Source organism: Balaenoptera physalus (genome assembly GCF_965194825.1).
Source record: "Balaenoptera physalus genome assembly, chromosome: 13".
NCBI lineage: Eukaryota > Metazoa > Chordata > Mammalia > Artiodactyla > Balaenopteridae > Balaenoptera > Balaenoptera physalus.
Genome location: NC_138892.1, coordinates 33,392,925 through 33,413,111, shown reverse-complemented (window position 1 = coordinate 33,413,111; position 20,187 = coordinate 33,392,925). Strand labels below are relative to the sequence as shown.

Sequence of the window (20,187 nt, the reverse complement as noted above, 5' to 3'; positions counted from 1 at the left end):
TATCATAAATTCATCTTGATCCAGTGTTGTGATATTTCTGTCCTGTTCTAACACTCTTGAATACATGCTCATCCATAATCCCAAAGTTTTACCACCCTTCTCCAAGGTAACTAACTGTCTTAAGTTAAGTCTTTATTGAGTATTCAATTATGAAGAGGCTAATCTCCACAGAGAAGGAAAGCTTGCTTTTGTTGACAAGAGGACTCAGAGTCTTCTGAGAGTTCAAATTATTTAGTCATTACAATCTTCTCAAATTCTCTCATTCCAAATTTCAGGCTCTTACTTTCTCTAGAAAAAGGTCCTGATTTTTCTTTTTGTTTTTTTCTTCCTTTTGTTTTTTTGGCCATGCCATGTGGCTTGCAGGATCTTAGTTCCCCAGGAATTGAACCTGGGCCCCAGCAGTGAGAGTGCCAAGTCCTAACCACTGGACTGCCAGGGAATTCCTGGTCCTGATTTTTGGAATAAGAGACCCAGTGATGCTTTGAATTCAACATGTGTTGTAATTCTGTAAACTGCAAGATCAAACTTTGAGTCTGGTTTTCAGATCATTGTTCCTGTGATTACAGCAGATAAGATATCCTACCCAGTTAGTAAAGAAATTCTCTGGTCTCTGATTTGTGTATTTCAAATCTTGAGTCTTTCATTTTTCTTCTGTACACTGCATAGTGCAGGAGGACAGCCATCAACCTTGTGCTTATATTTATTATTTCCTTCATAGTATTCCAATACAAAAGGCAGTTTGTCTCCCAAAGTGCTGCCTTGAAAGGGGATAAGTTAAATAATTTGTTTCATAAGAGAAGCTACATGCCATGAACTATCAGTATCCCATTGTCTCTTAGCAACATGTTTATTAGGCTTCCTAATCTAACCCAATTAAGTAAATAATCTCAGATTTCTATCTTGTGGTTAACTTTCTAATTTCTTATATCAAATACTATATAATTTATGAGGAGTTAGGAAAACAAACACCAATGTAGATATTTTAAACAAAAAGAGATTCCGTACAGGAAACTGAAGGTTTTCACACATGTTTGAAGGGCTAGAATCTGCTTGAGGATCTGAAATGGCTGATCGACAAAAGGGTCCCAAAAGGGGTAGGAAGACTTAACCTCCATGTCTTCATGTTCCAAATTATTTCCCTTAATTGTAGGGATCTATCTAGAATCCTGCTAGAAAGAGAATATGAGAAATGGAGTTCAGGTTTTTTAACGTTTATGTTCATATGAAGTGCTCTGAATGAATGGGAAAGTACTGACTATCAACAAACAATATCTGACACAGTTCTCTAGGGTACAGGTTCTGATAATAGCCACAGGGCAGTCATTACATTTGTTCATGTTTCTACCACCATCCTTTTCAGGTCCCTATTTGATTCTGACACTAGACAACTATCTTTCTTTCTTGAAAGAATATGTATACATGTAATCAATCTCTCTCTCTCTCTCTCTCTCCCCCCCCCCTCCTTTCCCTCTCTTTGTCTCTCTGCCTCTCTCTCTTTCCCTGTCTCTCTCATCTATCTATTGTTAAAAGATAAACCGAGGAATATTAAAAGTTTTAAGAATATCTTATCAATTTTCAGCTGGGACAAACAACAAATATTCCATGGCAGGACTGAACAACCCCATGGACACAAGGGGCATCCCCAAAGAGGCTACAAAAGACACTTCCCTCTCAAGATCCAGAGCCACTCCCAAAGACAACCAACCAAAAGAAAGACAATTCCCCTGAGGGCTGGCAACAGAAGGATTCTAGCCACCAATGGAGTGCAACCCACATCTCTGTCTACATATTTTGGGGGGCCCCAAACCTAACAGTGGAGCTTCCTGCACACATAAGAACCTACGTGCCCCAGTCAGGCAGAAAGCCAAGTCAAGTTCTCAGGACACAAAACGAGACAAACAAGAAGGCGATAGCTGTCCCAGGGAGAGAAAAGGTCGACAACCAGTAGTACCCGAAAGCAAATTCCCAAGTCACGCTTCAAAGATTTAATTCTCACACATGCTTTTTGCCTGCCAATCTGAAAGGAAAGGACGACGTGAAGGTTTCCCTTCCTTTCGCGACCAGGCCCCACAGATAGAGGCCTAGGAGAGCTGACTTTGATAAGAATTCTTACCCTTTGCCGGCTTCTTCCAGTTTCCCCAGGATTCTGCAGGCTCCGGAGCGCGCGCGGCGTCCTAGCGGGTCTCATGCTGGTCACGAGCAGCTGAAGAGGAGGGAAAATGGTTTTCCCTCTACGCTTTATAGTGAGCGCCTGGCTGAGAGACCCTTTTTCTTTGAGGCGCCTCCTAAATGGATAAACCAATCTAGGTTAAAGGTTCTCTCCTGTGGCCACAGTAATTCAGGATTATCTTGGGTAAGATTAACGTGCTTGTTCAGCCTCAAAACAAAATTATATTCACCTGACGCCTCACCCTCGGCTCAGTCTAGCTTCCGTCGGATCCAGTCCGACCCGGAACCAGTTCCCTTTCTAACTCGTCTGTGGTCGGAACTTCTACCCGGTCCGCTCTCTAAATCGGACCCGGTCCAACCTTAGACCCGGTCTGTTTTTTAAGTCAGACCCAGTTCAACTCCAGCCAGTTTCTGGACCCGGTCTGGAAAAAAAAGGTTCAAAAAAGCCTGAAAGCTAAGACGAAAGCTAAGACAAAAGCCGCGGAGGCTCCGCGAGGGACGGACCCAGCACCTCCTGAGGCGGAAGAGGCAGCGAGCTCAGGGCTCAGCAGGTACCACGTTTGATTGCTCGTTGCTCCTGGGGCCGTCGGGGGTCTCCTTCGGTCCCCGCTTCTTACTGTTACTAACAGAACTGTTAAAAGATAGACTGAGGCATATTACAATTTTAAGACTTTACTTGAGCAAAAATCAATTCAAATCAGGCAGTATCTAGTCTAGCAGATAGAAAGTAGTTCTGGGGAACTGTTCAAAATGAAAGACTTTTATAGGCAGAAGGGAGCAGGAAAGAGGAAAATAAAGGAGGCAAAAAAGTGGGTTGGTTATTGCAAAGTTACTTTCTTTTGGCAGATGGCAGTGGTCTGTCAGGCAGATGACCTCGCTAGTGCTGATCTGGTGATTCCTGATTGACCGGTTTAAGGTTCCATTTCTGAGACAGCCAAAACTATAATTAAGTCTCAGTTTGGTGACATGGGGTTTAGCATAAGCAACTCCATTTAGGACCCATTGCCTTGTTTTTAACACTGTCAGTATATATTCAAGCATGTTTAAGTAGTTCTGGCTATAGGTTTTCTTTATTATCTTGGTCTGGAATCTGTAACCAAGATTATTTATTTTAATGGCAGTGAATTAAAATGCATATTAATAGTCCTATTTGACGAAATTGTGATGCATAGAGTTCCAATCAACTACATCTTATCAGTATATGTCTAATCTAGATTTGTCATCTGGCTCCAGGACCAGGTCTCCTTTCATATCACAGCTGCCACAATACTGGCAATAGGGGTATCATCTATCTCCAGGTTTAAGCATATTCTAAGTGATTACATAATGGAAATAAAATCTACCACTCTTTATCTCCTTCGTTCCTTCTTTCAGTAATACACTTTGCCTGATTCTGTGGAATATAAGATAAAGAGGAAATAACTCCTAACCTCAAAGCGTTTAATTTCAGTGGTATAAGACAAATAAGTGAATGACTATCTTAAAACAAAATAAGATTTTGGGACAAGATCATGCATAGAGTGAATAGAAGAAAGATTCCTAACCTAGATGATGCTGTTTGTGGAAAATGTTAGAGATGACCTTTCAGGAAGTCATATCTAAGCTGAATCTTAAAATAACCGCGGATTATACCAAGTGAAGAGAGAGGGTTGTGATAAGTGCACTGCTCAGTGTACTGCTTAAGAGAAACTTCTATGTAGAATATAGTTGACAGCTCCAGCTGACAACTGCAGATCCCTGTGGATCTACTATTAAGTTCCTACCAAAGTCACATCTCCCTTTGGGCTGTTCCCAGCTAATGATTAAGCACAGCAAGTTCTTTAGTACGTGTCCCTTTCTGCCAGATGTGGGATTCCGGGAATGAGCAAGATTTGCTTAAAGAGTCCACACTGGTCTGGCTGAGACATTCTTAGAACTTTGCCGTAGTCTGAATTACTTCCTACCCAATCCTTCTGTTTCCTCTCTCTTTTCACAAGTATCATATTTATACTGTGATCTGAAGGGTCTCCATACCACTCATCTTGTCCTAGTTTATCCTTTATAGGCATTCTCACAAAAAATATCTATCATATTTATTCTGTCTTGGTGTCAGCTTGCAGACAACCCAAAATGACACAGCTAGTTCTGCGAATGTTCAGAGAAAGGGATTTTAAGAGTGGCTGATTTATAACCCAGTTGGTCATGTTCCAAGTGAATGTGGGACATGGATAATCTCTGCCACAAGGTGGTAGTCCAGTTGCTAAAGATTTCATCATTTGGTGACCTGTGAAATCATCCTGGTAAGAGGATACCTTGCCAATGTGACCATTCTAGCATTTGAAACATGGGGGACAATGACGGCCAGAAAAGTGGATGCCTAACATAAGGATAAAGAAAACACTGTGGTAGATTAACGAACAGTTAAGGATTATGTTTGAAATCCAGTCTTTTCATAGCTATCATATTAATACACAGCTGTCTTTCAGGTATCAAATATTCTTATCCACATGTGAGTACAGAGTACATAATAAAATTCATTACATTCAATAAATAAAAATTAACCTTGAGTACAAATAATTTGTATTGGTAAAGTAAAAGTAATAACATTTCATTGGCTCATGAGAAAAATTTTGTGGAATTTTGTCATAATCTTGAAGAAGTAATTTATTTTCCTTCTTAGTTATGGACTAATCTATATGTAGACAGGGTGTGTGTGTGTGCATGTGTGTGCACATACACACATTCTCACATACATGTGTGCATGTGTGTGCTATTGGTTTTTTTAACTTAGAATTAGTTCCCAGAACCTTAGGTAAATGTTTGGTTACAAATCCATCATTCTGTATCACACATTATAAGAAAATTTTGCCAAAATTTTTCAATTTGGCTCTTCCTTAGAGCTTTCATCAGATGCGTTCAGAGCACACCAATATTCCTGTCTTAAGCCTAAAACCTCAGATGTTTCTCTACTTCTCTCTTAGCATCAGAGAGCATCTTTATCCTGTTTGTGTGTGTGTGTTTTTTTTGTTGTTTTTTTTTTTTTCTGTGAAGTCTTTTGGCTCTGCCTTAAACGTTGTAGTTCCTCAAGTGTCAAGATTACCCAGAATGTAGTGAAGATTCAATATAGTATGACCTGTTTAACTGTAGTGAGCTTTCTGGTCAGAATTTATCTTGGGAAATTCCTCAACTTCTTTAATAGTTTGAGGAACCCCCATACTTTCTGATAATAGCCAGTCTAACAGGTGTAAGGTAATATCTCATTTTGGTTTTGTTATGCATTTCAGTGATGTTGAACACCCTTTCATGTACCTGTTAGCTATTTGTATGTCTTGTTTGCAAAAATGTCTATTTAGTTCTTCTGCCCATTTCTTAATTTTTCTTTGCTATTGTGTTGTGTAAGTTATTTACATATTCTTACCCAGCATATGACTTGGAAAAATTTTCTTCCATTCCATAGGTGGCCTTTTATCTTGTTGATTGTTTTAATTGTTGTAAGTGCTATGAAAGAGAAGTAGAAGTTGTGAAAATATGTCCAGTTGAATCAGGGATAGCACTGTTGAGGGATTGACACCAAAATGGAGACTTGAAGGAGTAGAACATGCCACTGTACCTGGGATTGTGGGGTTGGCACATTAATAAATGTTTGTAGATAACTTGAGAAGACCTTATTTTCCCTTTTCGAATAAGGACTATACCTTCTTCATATTCGTATTCTATCCAATGTTTAGCCAATATTTAGTCATGATATTTTTCCTATAATTTCATATTTAAGTTAAATCTGTTAAAGTAATTATGAAGAAGTTTATTTTGAAAATACAAACAACACCCCATATCCCTGAGGTAGACAGAAGTAAAGAAAGAAATCATACAGAATATCTGCTACATAACAAATGCATGATATGGTAATGCTTTGAGATGCTTTGAGGTAAACAGAGAGAAAAGAGAGAAATAGAGGAAAGTCATACAAACTTTTCAACTTTCTCTGTAAAATGTTGAAGAGGTGTTATCTATCTGACTTGAGGAAAGAACGGTAAAAAGTGAGGCTTTATGTAAGATTAACGGTCTGTGACTGTACCATATTTGATGATCGAGTTAGCCCTCATAAGACAAGAAAAATAGTTAATATACCACACTAGAGAACTCACTGCCCAGGGAGTCAGGGAAATGGTATTCTAATTTATACTGCACCCTAACTGTATGAATTAGATAAGAAATTTATTTAATTTATAAAGTTTGTTAATTAGACTAGAATAAAATATTTCCAAGGCAATTTTAAAAAGTAGTTGGATGTTTGAGGAATCTAATACATTGTTTCTCAAACTTCAATGCACCAAAATTCTCTGTTATGTTAATGGGACCACATCAGACCTAATGATGTTTTTGCAGACTTGTTTGATAACATTTGGTGTAGAGAACTCTGGGTTGGATTTCAGTGAGCATCTAGAAAAATATTCCCAACAATGGAAATGTGAATAGTTACTAACAGGCTATTCTCTTTAGAATTAATTTAAAGGAATCATTTTAGTAGTCGAAATGAGTACGTAATGACTGCAAATAGTTTTTCCAAGTATTTTGTTGTAGTTAAAATATTATTTAATAATTTATGTAGCTACTCTGGCATCAGTGAGATGGAACATAACTCCCACTTAAGTGTGGGCTGTGCATAGTGACTTCATTCTAAAAGGTATGGTATGTAAAGGGGAAAAAAGTAATTTTGCAGTGGAGAAACCTGACAGACACTACCTCTATCAACTGTGAACACAAACAATGATAAGTTATGTTAGTAGTATGTGTCTTTATATGAAGATATGATGTGATGAAACTGATACTTCACCCCTGTGATATTTCTCCCCTCCCCTCAAAAAAAAAAAGTCAAAAAAAATAAACCATAATCCCAGTCTAATTGCAAAAAAATTCAAAGAAATCCCAATTCAGGGACATTCTACTGACCGGGAGTCCCCAAAACTCTTGAGGTTATAAGACACCAATTCTGAGGTACTATCACTGCCTAAGGAGCCTAAGAAGACATAATGAATAAATATGATATCGTGTATGGGATCCAGGTGCAGAACACTAGATAAAAACTAAGGAAACCTGAATACAGTATGGACTGTAGTTAATTATAATGTATCAACATCATTAATTATAACAAATGTATTATACTAATGTAAGATGTTAATAATAGGAGAAACAGTGCAGATATATAGGCATTCTCTGTTCTATCTTCATAATTTTTTTTGTAAATCTAGACCTATTCTAAATAAAGTTTATTTTTAAAAACATTATTTGCTAACTTAATTAAACATATTTCTCTGTAGCTATAGCATAAACAGAACCATAATCTTGCTAGGATATAAAATAAAATAAAGGTGTTGTGAATAAATTCATGTTAATTTTAAATGAAACCTACTTATAAAACTATAGAATACAAAGAACTTTACATTCAGCAAATTTTCCCAGTGAGTTAGAAAACATCATATTCCATAGATAGGAATTAGGAAAGGCTGTCTTTATCAACTACATGTTTATGACCTAAGCAGACACATTCTAAGTACCAGCATTTATATCATAAGGTAAAAATATTCATATAAAAATTTTAATTTTATTTATTACATTTTAAAACAAGATGTAAATTAGTGATAAAAACACATTTAGCCTTTGGCAAACAAGTAATCTTATAAAGTGTATTTCAGTTCATTATATCTTTTTTTTAATTCACTATAGCTATAACATTAGGAAACTCTGTAGCAATATTTAGGCTTCACCTTTTCTAAGATTTCACTGGAAGATTAATTACTTGAGTTTTGGGGTTAAAAAATTAGAAAAATTAGATTAGAAAATAGAAATCATTAAAATATCCAGCTCTTACTTTTGGTCTATGAATTATTTGTAAAGGCAGAGATATCCACACTCCAATTAGAAACCCCCAAGATGAGAGGTAAACTCAGCTTGTACCCATATATTTCCTCTTAAATAAAGTATATTTTAGAGATGTTTAAATATTTCTTTGAAGGTAAAGTTTCTTGGACATATTAATTACTGTGAATAAATAATATTAAGTTGTCATATCCAGCTGCATCCAACTTCAGTTTTGTGCTAATGCTTCTTCTACTAAGTCCAGCTAATGACCCATGCCCTGTAGTATATAATCAATACAAGGACAGGAATAAAGACGCAGACGTAGAGAATGGACTTGAGGATGTGGGGAGGGGGAAGGGTAAGCTGGGACAAAGTGAGAGAGTGGCATTGACATATATACACTACCAAATGTAAAATAGATAGCTAGTGGGAAGCAGCCACATAGCACAGGGAGATCAGCTCTGTGCTTTGTGACCACCTAGAGGGGTGGGATAGGGAGGGTGGGAGGGAGACATAAGAGGGAGGAGATATGGGAACATATGTATATGTATAGCTGATTCACTTTGTTATAAAGCAGAAACTAGCACACCATTGTAAAGCAATTATACTCCAATAAAGATGTTAAAAAAAAATACATAGTTGAATGTTAATAAAAATGAGGTGGGAAAAACCATCCATTCATTTGCCATTTCATTCAGTTCATCATTTTATTAAGTGACTGACTCTTAATATCTGCCTACACCTAATTTTGAAAGTTTTCTCAACTCTTAGAAGACTCTATAAGGCTATTTTCATATAAATTATAGTATATTTTGATCTATGTATATTCTTTATAACAATTAGTCCAGGCTGTCAATATTATTTGTAACAAAATGACAAAAATATGCAGTAGAAAATAATCTGTTCTAATAAAATAAACTATGGCCATTAAAATTTTAAGTATGAGTGATAGGTAGTACAATTTTTCATGCATGACAAGAGATTATTGCTATTAATCTGTGATATAAATACCCTTCATGCTATGTAACCTTATTTTCAGCATAACAAAAATCTGCTTAGTATTTGTATCAGTCAAGACTGTCCCACTTGTGCTGTAATAGCATAAAACGCTAAAGTTTCAGTGACTGAAAACAATCAAAGATTCATTTCTTACAACGCAAATCTCACCTTGGGTCAGCTGGGTGCTTTGATCCACATCATCTTCATTCTCAGCCTCAGCTTTAAAGAATCTTTACTGTGGGATATTGTTGTTTACCATCTCAGCGAGAAAGAAACAAAGGGGTGTTCTAACCAGCTCCAGTTACATGACTCTACCCAGTGCAAGGGAGAATGTGTTCAGTTTCCCAAGATCATTCATAGCCTTGGTGATTCCCTAGAAGGATGCACAGAACTTAGCATATAGTTGTATTCATGGCTAATATTCACTATAGTGAAAGGATACAAAGCAAAATCATCAAAGAGAAAAGGTGCATGGGGTGAAGTCCAGAGGAAACCAAGCACAGCTTCCAAGAGTCCTTCCCCAGTGGAGTTACATAAGACACACTTAATTCCCCCAACAATGACTTGTGATAACACATGTGAAGTATTGTCTACCAGGGAAGTTTATTAGAGACTCAGTGTTCAGAGCTTTTTTGGGGTTGGTCACACGAGTACCCTCTGCTTAGAAGATGCCAAAATTCCAGACTCATAAAAGACAAGTAGGTGCTCAGCATAAATCATATTGTTTACTTAAAAGCCGAAACATAGCAGACCATCCTTATCTGTTAATTGTTGATTAGGAACACCCTGAGATCCAAGTTGCCAGATGCCAGCCAAGGTCCAACCTTGCAAGCAAGCCATTGTAAGGATAGTAGTCTCAGGTCTGCTGTGTTAATTCTTTTCAGTACAGGCAGTAAGAGGGCTTAATCTCCACTGTACCCAGAATAACGAGAAAACTGAATTCAAATAAGCATTAAAATCTCTTCTTCACTGTTACTAATTGTAGCTCTAGGGAGAGTTCAAGTATAACCATATGAATTTATAGTGTTTACACTTCTTTGAATAGTGTTTTAGCAAAATATAGTAGAATTTTTCAAGAAAAAAATTAATATATTTGGCAGAAAAATATTTTAAAAAACAAGATTTAGGTATATTAATCAAGGTGTAAATTCACAAAGGAAGTTAACTTTAATATTTCATGCTGTACAAGTAAACAAAGGGGAAGAAGAAGATAGAAAAATATCTCATGTGTTAAAAAATCTGTATCAATATTTGTATTTACATATGCATATGCATAAACATGTATTTACTTATGCATACATAGAATATTTTAGGAAGGATACATATAAGACTGAAAACAAATATTGTGAAAGGAAGAAAGGACTGGGATATGCAATAATAGAGAAATTACTTGCCAATATATGCAGTTTGTTCTATTTGATTTTTTATCCTCCTCATATATTACTTTTCAAATAAAATTGTTTCTTTAAACTCAATGGGAGGGATAAAGGTGAAAATTCCTTCTCTATTTTTATAAAACCCTACAGAAAGCTTTTTAATACTAGCTGATACTGCTTCAAGAATAGACGGATAAAGAGAACTTACCAGCAAACCCCCAAACAGACAATATTAAATACATAACTCAAGGGAAGATAATACATAATAAACGAATTCAAATTGTGGGGTATGATGATGAGTTAACAGTTTACATGTTCTTAGAAAAGTTAGAAGAATATCTTTCTGTGTCAACCTGACACTTTTTATTTCCTAGACCCCCCAAAAAGGCTTCCTTGCCCTCAAATTTTAAATAATTCATCTGAAACATCATCAATAAGATGTACTAGCATTACCCCTCTTACAAAGATTTATTGGGCTGTGTCCTAGATCAGTATTAAAGAAAGGCATGTACTTTTCTTCTCATCTCCTTTTTTTTCCTTAAATTTTCTTCTTCCCTAAGCAGAATCATCTCTGCATGCATGTTGCCCTCTTACGGACTTGTATTCCCAATCATTTCATTGAATTTATATGCACATGTGTAAATCTTAGAGGTGAAAATAACACAAGCTAAAGCTGGTGATCCATATTAAAATGTCATACTCCCACCCTATAAAATAGAGGTTTTTGAAAATTATTCTGTTCAACACTGGCAGGCTTCAATGAAACAGAAGCACCCTAATACATAATTAGTGGGAATAGAATTAGTTAATATTTCTAAAGATTTAATTGGCAATCTAAATATAAAAATGTTCATCTCAAGATTAATAATAAGAAAATAAGAAATAAAGAATAAATTAATTAAAATATTGGTTTTCAAATACTTATGAGGGCATATTTTGTAAACAATCGAAATAACAAAAAATAGAATGGGTAAATTAAGGTATATATTATATGGCAACTATAATAGTGTTTTCTAGACTCCTTAATGCCACAGAAAATGATCAAATATAATGTTAATATTGAAAAGCAAATACAAATTTTTATATAAGATCTGATCCCATTAAATTGCAAAAGATAGTATACTGATGTTTGTGTAATAAGAAATACTGGAATAGTTATCATGTGGATAGTGATTTCTTTAGGCATTAGAATCATGAGGTTTTTTAATATGTACATTTCTATACTTTTAAAACTATTTACAATAATGACATTATTTTCAGAAGTTAATAAAGTAATTAAAGATGAAAGGAAAATTATTGTAGCACAAAAGGATAGCTTTTACAATTGTAAGGAATTTAGTAATAAACTTAATTAGGATTATGACATTTAGAGAAAATATTTAAGAAAATTTGTGCTTAATTGAGTTATAATTTCTATACACCACAGTGTCTGGAAATGCAACTTTTATTTATATAAAGTCCTTCCTCTAGTTTTTCTCATGTTCTTTCATTTAGACTTAGATTAGTGATTTTCACAATATAAATTAAAAGTAGCATAATTGTATATTTACAGTATGATACTAAAATACCCTCAAATAATTAAGGAACTAAAAAAAAATTAAAATAGTTTTAGCAAAAAGTATGCATGTTTAAGTATTCTGCGTAGTAAACTCTTCCCACGTAAATTAGGGCTGCTGAATTATACCAGCACACCTTCTTTCTTACGAAGACTAGAAATATTTAGACACTCCTCAGTACAACATTGGATTCTACTTCTAAGGTCATCTCTAAATCTCAGCACTCAGTAGTCAGTGATGGATAAAAAGTGACTACAGTAAGGTAAATTTAATTCAAAATAACACTTTTGTCTTATTCTAAAATGTCTTAACATATTTAGAAATCTCCATCTTCTCTTCCTCCTGTCCCAGCCACCTGATTGTGTTCTGTGTTTTAAAACACAGATTAATGTGGAGTGGGAGAGAGAGAGAGAATCTGTGTCACTTCTCAATGGTTAAGAGAGGGCAAGCATCAGCTATAGCAATTTAGAGGAGTAAAAGCATGTTTCGTTGTGTTGCATAGCAGAGATATTCAGTTTGATGGAAAGCTTAGGAACCACAGTGTTTAAGCTCTTCCATTAAGAAGAGAAAATGATGACACTGAACTCTGAACCTGGACCTGACATCTTCATCACTGATTTACAGTAACGTCTGTGGAGGGGGAGGTCACTGTGCTGAATAAGCCACTAATGTGGCTTAGGGAGAAGGTCATTTGTGTACACTGTAACTTCTCATCATTTTAGGAGCACAGAGAATTTGGAAAACAGAACTTGACATTTTCAGAGAATTATTACAGTGCTAAAGAGTTCAAAGTGTTTATTCTTGATACCTGGAAAATAAAGTGCTTCTTACTCTGAAGTTTTCAAACAAGATTGCTGTATAAAGTTTAATCAGCATTCCGTCAAAACTACTCGTGTGGAGGCTGAGGCTAGATAGCTGAATTTTAAAAGATTCCCATTCTTGGGCCTTTTGTAACAAAGGCAAATGAAAGTAGAAGGTTAGAAACAGACAGAACTTAAGTGTATTCTTTGAAAACTTTTCTCTTCAGCGTTGCAAACATAAATAGCATTCCATTTGGATACCTTCATGATATTAGTGATAGACTGCTAACTTCTCAGGGCACTCTCTGTCTAGAGTTCTGTGAACACACACACACACCCCACATTGCGTTAAAGTTAAACCTAAATTTTCTTTCCAGAGTATGAGTAGTCATTTGCAGCAGCTTTTCTGACTACAGATGTCAGCATAAAAATCAAAAGATAATGAAGAGAGAATAAATGAAAAAGAAATACAGAAATGATGCGAAGAGCTGTACTTTTCCTCCTTTTGGTGTTTGTCCTGATGTGTCTCCTAAAACCATGGGATTATTAATAAGACTTTATTTGTTTCTTGCTATCCTTTAAAATATTTTTTTCCTCTGGTAAATTTTATGGTTTCTTGTTGACTATAGTCCATAATATCTTCTTACTATTAGATATATTATGTTTTGTTCATATAACAGTACATCTTCTAGGCTATATTGTGGGCTGTACCATATCAATAAAGATTGAATAAACATCATTGTTTCTTCAGTTTGTCATTGGGCACACTTGCAAATGTGTTTGTAAGAAAAATTTCTAGAAGTTGAAAGGCTGACTCAAAGGATGTAGATATTTAAAATGTTTATAGATATTGTCAAGTTTCATTCCAAGTTGTACTCATTTCTTTTTAATACTGTGTAATATTCCATAGTCTGTATCTGTTCACCTCCTGAAGGACATCTTGATTGCTTCCAAGTTTTGGCAAGTAAGAATAAAGCTGCTGTAAACATATGTGCCCAAATTTGGGGGTTGACTTGAGTTTGCAACTCCTCTGTGTAAATAATAAGGACTGGGATTGCTGGATTGTAAGGTAAGAGTTTTGTAAGAAATGGCCAAACCGTCTTCCAAAGTGTCTGTACCATTTTGCACTCCCATCAGCAATGAATGATAGTTCCCATTATTCCATATCCTTGCCTTTGGTGTTGTCAGAGTTCCAGATTTTGGTCATTCTAATAGATGTGCATTGATATCTCATTGTTGCTTAAATTTGTATTTCTGTGATGTCATATGATGTGGAGCATCTTTTCATATGCTTTTTTGGGTTTCTATTTTCAAGGAAGAAGAAGTGAACAGATTGTTGGGTAAATAAACAACAGAGTCAGCATACTTAATCTAGGGAGACTTGATGTATTTAAATTATTGTGTCTTTCTATCCAAGCATACTTAATCTAGGGAGACTTGATATATTTAAATTATTGTGTCTTTCTATCCAAGCATACTTAATCTAGGGAGACTTGATATATTTAAATTATTGTGTCTTTCTACTCAAAATCAACATATAGCATTCTATTTGTTTATTCTTCTTATATAGCTAAGTAGAATTTTTTGTTTGTTTGTTTTCTTCACGTAGAAGTTGCACACTTCTTGGTACAGTTTTTCCTCTAGAGATTTATCTTTCTTTGTTGTTATATTGAAAGAGCTCTTTTCTTCCTTTCAGTTTTCTAAGCTATTAAAAAACAAGTTTTAAAAAAAATAATCTGTTTCTCTCTCTCTCGATAGATGGATTGATATATGTGTGTATGTGTACATGTATATATGACATTGGTACACACATTCAAACATGCATATATATGTGTCTGTGGAAAAAATATATATAATAAATATTATATAGATTTTAGTGTAATCAACCAAAAAGTTAAGAAAACTTTTGTTGCCTGTATCATTCTTTTCTGTTGACTAAACATGCTTCTAGTGTCAACTCTGGCACTTTCTAACAAAACATTTGATACAGAAAACCTGGTTTTAGAGGTAAGCTTCTCTGGCTTTGAATTCTAGCTTTACAAGTGCATGGCCTTGGGCAGGTTCCTGAACCTTCTCTGTGACTCAGTTTCCTCATAAATAAGATGGTATGATAATAATAACTACCTACTGAGAGAGTTGTTAGGAAAGGGGATAGTTGTGAAGATTAATCCTCACAAAACTAATACACATTGTGTCAAATGATTTTTATTTTCCTTGTTAGTAATAAAACTAATCCTTTGTCTTACTTTCCAAAATCTCTGACTTTTTCAGTTTTGGGGACTCATGAAAAAGATGAAAGGTATGATTAGAGTGATTGAGAAAATGTTAAGATAACATATTCCAGATGATTATAACTGAATGCAATAATTGCTAAAAGGGAATATTAGCCAAGTGCTGTTGAAGGCCAAGTAAAGGATCAGTTCACTTTTTGGAGCGTCAGGGAACACTAGATAAAATCTGTGATGTTCGAGCTACCAATTAAAAAAGGTAAATTTAAACAAAATAGGTCAAGTTGGAACTTTTCTAATATTTTTCTTTTCTTCAGCTTAAAGTAAAAGTGCAACCTTCTGAAAAATCTGCAAAGGTAATTGAGGAGATACAATTCAAGTCCTTCACTTGCTAATGGATATGAAACACTTAAAGTTGTCTCATCTTCTCTATTTAAAATATACAATGGATGTGCTTGAGATTTAAATGATGGAATTTGAATTTTCAAATACTTTACATATAGTATGTCAGAATTTTCTATTCTGTTTACAAAGAGCTTATAATGGGAGCTTTCACTAACTGAGAGAAGAAAATAAAACTGCCTCATCAAGGTCTCTAGGTCAAGCATTAGTACAAGCTGAGAGGTATTCAGGTTGAAATTGTGTTGAAAAGACCACATTTCATGCTACTAATGGCTGAGTGAAAAACAAAACAAACAAAACAAACTGACTCCACATCACAATTTCCTTCTACTTGGAGCAGTTCTCATACCTGTCCTTCAGAGAGTCAGCCTGACCAGAAACGTTGAAACTGCTGCTGGGCTTGGGCCAAAATTATGGGATGTCTTAAAATGTTTTATTTGTTGGTTTAATAATCTCGAGGCTATATTCCAAGAACAGGAACCCCCTAGAGAAGTGTCAGTCAGGCTATGAGAGACTGTTTTCACTCTGTGGAAAATATTATTTCAAAAGGCCTTTATAAAAAGGGAAATAGAAACAAGGTAAAAAGGCAACATAAGACGGGAAAAAAGGATATTAGAAAACTTTCTTTTAAAATATCAGTTGAAAGAGGAAAAAGGTAGTATCTCTACTGTGCTTTTCATATCTCTAAAACGTTGCTATTTTTCATGTCTGTGATACATGTCAATAAAATAAAACAAAATGAAAAGTAAAAATCTTGGACTTTGTAGAATCCTGAAAGTTTTAAAACTCAAATGAAAACCTGTCTAGCCTCTGAAGGAAATTTTTATTAAATGGCTATAAAGTGGATATCACAGAAGTTTCAGAAATTCTCATGGTACTTCTTTTTAGTAATTTTATCAAAATTTCCCAGAAATATTTAATGTCAGCAAAAGTACTCACCAGCAGACTCCACCATTGAATAGGGTACCACATAATATACAAAAACCCAAAAACTATGGACACCATGAAAAAAATAATAGAAGATTATCAAGCAAACAGAGAGGGTGAGCAGAGTTAGTTTTCAAATTCTACCTCTATCCATCAAAAAGTTTTAGGATGGACTCAACACAAGCCTGAGGGTTCTATTAATGTCACTAAACATGGTAATATCTACGTATAAAGATCAAAAATTTCTGCAGTTTAATTTTTCTGTTAAATTTCAATTGCATAAAGTGTATTTTTAAACAAAAAGAACAATAATTTTAAAATAACAAAAACAGCAATTAGATGGAAACAAATATTTTCAGACCTTAATGATGGTAAATGCTGGGTCATGATAACTCGTATTCATCATGGGTTTTGGGTCTTGGGAATCAGTATTTTTGTCTTTGTATCTTACATATTTATTAAATATAAAACATTTTAATGTGTACATAAAATAAATTGATTTGAGAAATTCTTAGCAATGAAACAATCTTCATAATTATTATTATGGTAAAAATATTTTCTAAGAATTATGGTTTGCTATTATAATTTTCTCATGCCTTCAGCCACATATATACAGATGTCTTTTTGCACCTCTCTAGTGTTGTATCATGTAGAGGGTCATAGCACAAGCCTATTACTTTAACCTCATATTTACTTAAAAATACCATGAAACATAGTGATTATTATTTTCTGAGCATACCAGAATATACTATTCCACAATTATTATTAACATACTAGACCATACGCAAAGAGAATAAAACTTTCTTTTCTTTCTCATTAGTTCTTATCTATGGCATGGCAGTGGGAAAAGTTTTAGTCTAATGCACAAAGTTTAATCCCTTAAAATATTTCAAGCCATACATTTCTGTATAATTATTTAAACAATAATTTTGTTTGTTTTTTATTCCCCCAGTTTGTTTAGAAAAAGTATAAAGGAAGCAGGGTCTTTTATACCCTTGTGATGTTGGAGATGAGGGGGGACCCTTTCATGGAACCGATGGATTCTCTCTTCTATATGTGACTTTTCTTTTGAATGTCAGAAGCTCTTATTCTTTCTTTCTTTCTCTTTGCTTTCATGCACCAATGAACTTTATCCCTTCAAAGCAAATAGGTTGTGGCTAACTATGCGGTGTATCAGTATATGTAAAGGCATATTTTTTTTTCAAATTTTACATGTATATTCCTTTATACTTTTTAATGGAGCTTTCATCTCATTATTTAACCTGAGTCTGCTATCAGTACACAAAAATAGCAGTAACACAAAGGAACTGAGCTAGAGGTAAATAAATGTTATCCAAGCATCCATTATGTGATAGTGGTGCTTTCACATCAAGAGCTAAATAAAAAATACACCAAAAGAGAAAAAAAAAAAAAAAAAAAGTGGGCAAATTTACACAGTCTTATGACTACAATGATAAAGAATATTGGTAATTTAATAGGGGCCTCTCAATATATTACATATTGATAGTGGTGAGAAAAAGAACAGCATTATGAAAGAAATAAACTGCATTCATTATAGATTTATAATATCTAAGACTGCATTGCCTAAAATTTATCTTTATTCCCTTGGGAATATTAATCTTAAATTATGCAAATTTCAAAATATGTGATGAATGTTCTAGGATTTATTCATTTCAAAAAATGTTAATGTTGAACGCTAATATGCTATGCTTAAAGATACAGGTTTTTAAAAGAAAATGCTATATCTGTAGATATGAATCTTAGTCAAGAACTTTAAATCAAGACATACTGAATATATTTTAGAATAAAAATTCTGATAATCAGAAAAATTTTAATTGAAAATATATTTTCTGTTTTCTCAAGCATTGAAAAATTCAATTTAAAAGTTAAGACTAGGAAAGAGATAATATCAAATTAAGTAAAGATAATGTTGCTTATGTTATACTTCCAGCTGTGGAAAAAGAATACTGACATCCCACCTCTAATTTGTGGATATCACAAGGGTATAGGGACAAGAGCAGTTGTCATTTATATTTATCTTAAAATTTTTGAGACATAGAGGACTCTTCAGAACCAAGGTACAGGTAGAACTACTCTTCCTGTATAAGCAGTAATTGGAGGCAGAACACCTTTGCAGTACTGTTTAGAGAGACATAAAGACTTCTACCATACTGTTGACAAATTGCTGCTTCAAGGGGAAGTTAAGGTAAGGAGCAGAGACTTAAGTTTTTCAACCAAAGAAATAATGTTGATATGAGAAATTTACCAGTTTCAAGAATCATATAGGTGAAGAACAGGATGCAAATATAATGATAAGGAACTGTTAAAAAACAGAAGATACTACGAATAGAGACTATATTTTAAGCCAACAATAAGGGTTTGTTTATTTGAGGAAGTTTTCTTTTTTTTATCGGTATCCTCTTTATAAAGAATATTATATTTATATATTAGAATTCTGTCTTTTCAAATTTTCAACTTTATTGTTTTATATAGGATGCCTAAATTTACTACATAGTAATGTATACACACACAAACACATCTGTGCATATAGTTACCCACAAGAATAACAACTATACAGTATATATATGTGTGTGTGTATACACACACACATACATATATATAGCATATATACACAGAGATGAATTAAGGTACATATATGCATATTTGTGTCTATGTACATGTACTCATATATACATACATAATGTTTTTATTCCAGAATATATATATTTTTTCAGTCATTCCAAACAAACCCTTTAATCACCTTCATAAAGTCCTGATTTAGAAACCTCTAAATGTTTATTTTTAAATAGAATGAGTATAACATGGTTTCCTTTACAGGCTACTATTTTGACCAAGTTTGTTCTATCCAGGTGGGTTAGACATTGACATATCATAGTCATTCATTTCCATGGATGTAAGTATTTGTCTCATTGGAGTATAAACAACTTTTAAAAAGCCATCTTTTTCAAGTTATCTGCAAGTTTTCCAACAGTAATATTAAGGCATTTTTAGAATCTTATGATAGATTTTAATTATCTCTTATTTTGATTGTGACATAAGTAGCTGTCTGGGAAAGGAGAGTGTATAGAGTGAGAATGGGCTCTAAACTATATAGGAAGGATCTAGCAGCATGATGTCTGGCAGTGATAGGTGATCATCTACAAGAATACCACACATTTATTTTTGATGAAAGTTTGAACTAATAAATCTATATTACAAACATTGTAACATGTATAATAATACAAAGTCCTTGGATATAGACCAGGGGTGGAGGAGTAGAGATTCAGAATCATCATCATCTCTCAAACACTATGCAAATTAGGCAAGCACTTTGGCATCCTTGGGGTTTAGTATTGCATAAGTAAAATAAAACAGTTGATGTTTAACAGTTGATCTCTGTACATCTGGATATTGTACTCAATTTGTCCTTAAAATTTCAAACTACATTGTTTTAAGAAGTCTGAGTTTGGCTTTTATCATCTTAGTGTATAAATTTACTTTCTTTCTAAACTTTTTAAAATTAGTGGTTTTCTAGTTGATGATTTTGACAAATTGCTTATCATAACATATTCAGCTTTTATTTCTCTAAAAACTAGTAGGAAACATATGGAAGTGAAATTATATGTAATATTACAAATTGTCTATTTTATAAATTATATATTCCATATTATATATATATGTATATATATATATATACATATATATATATATATATATATATATATATACCTGATAAATGCACAGAAATCTCTTGCATTCTTATACACTAATGATGAAAAATCTGAAAGAGAAATTAAGGAAACATTCCCATTTACCATTGCAACAAAAAGAATAAAATACCTAGGAAAAAACCTACCTAAGGAGACAAAATACCTGTATGCAGAAAACTATA

The 20,187-nt window shown here is 34.0% G+C and overlaps 1 protein-coding gene across 2 annotated transcripts in view; it reads right to left on the bottom strand.

The window, feature by feature from the left end:
• MGAT4C (MGAT4 family member C) overlaps positions 1-19,974 on the bottom strand; it is an 828,975-nt gene extending 809,001 nt beyond the window's left edge. For both annotated transcript variants that reach the window (XM_082419025.1, XM_082419029.1), the window contains exon 1: positions 2,114-19,974. The gene's annotated coding sequence lies outside the window, so the exon portion shown is untranslated. The remainder of the gene's footprint in view (positions 1-2,113) is intronic.
• Positions 19,975-20,187: the final 213 nt, after the last annotated feature.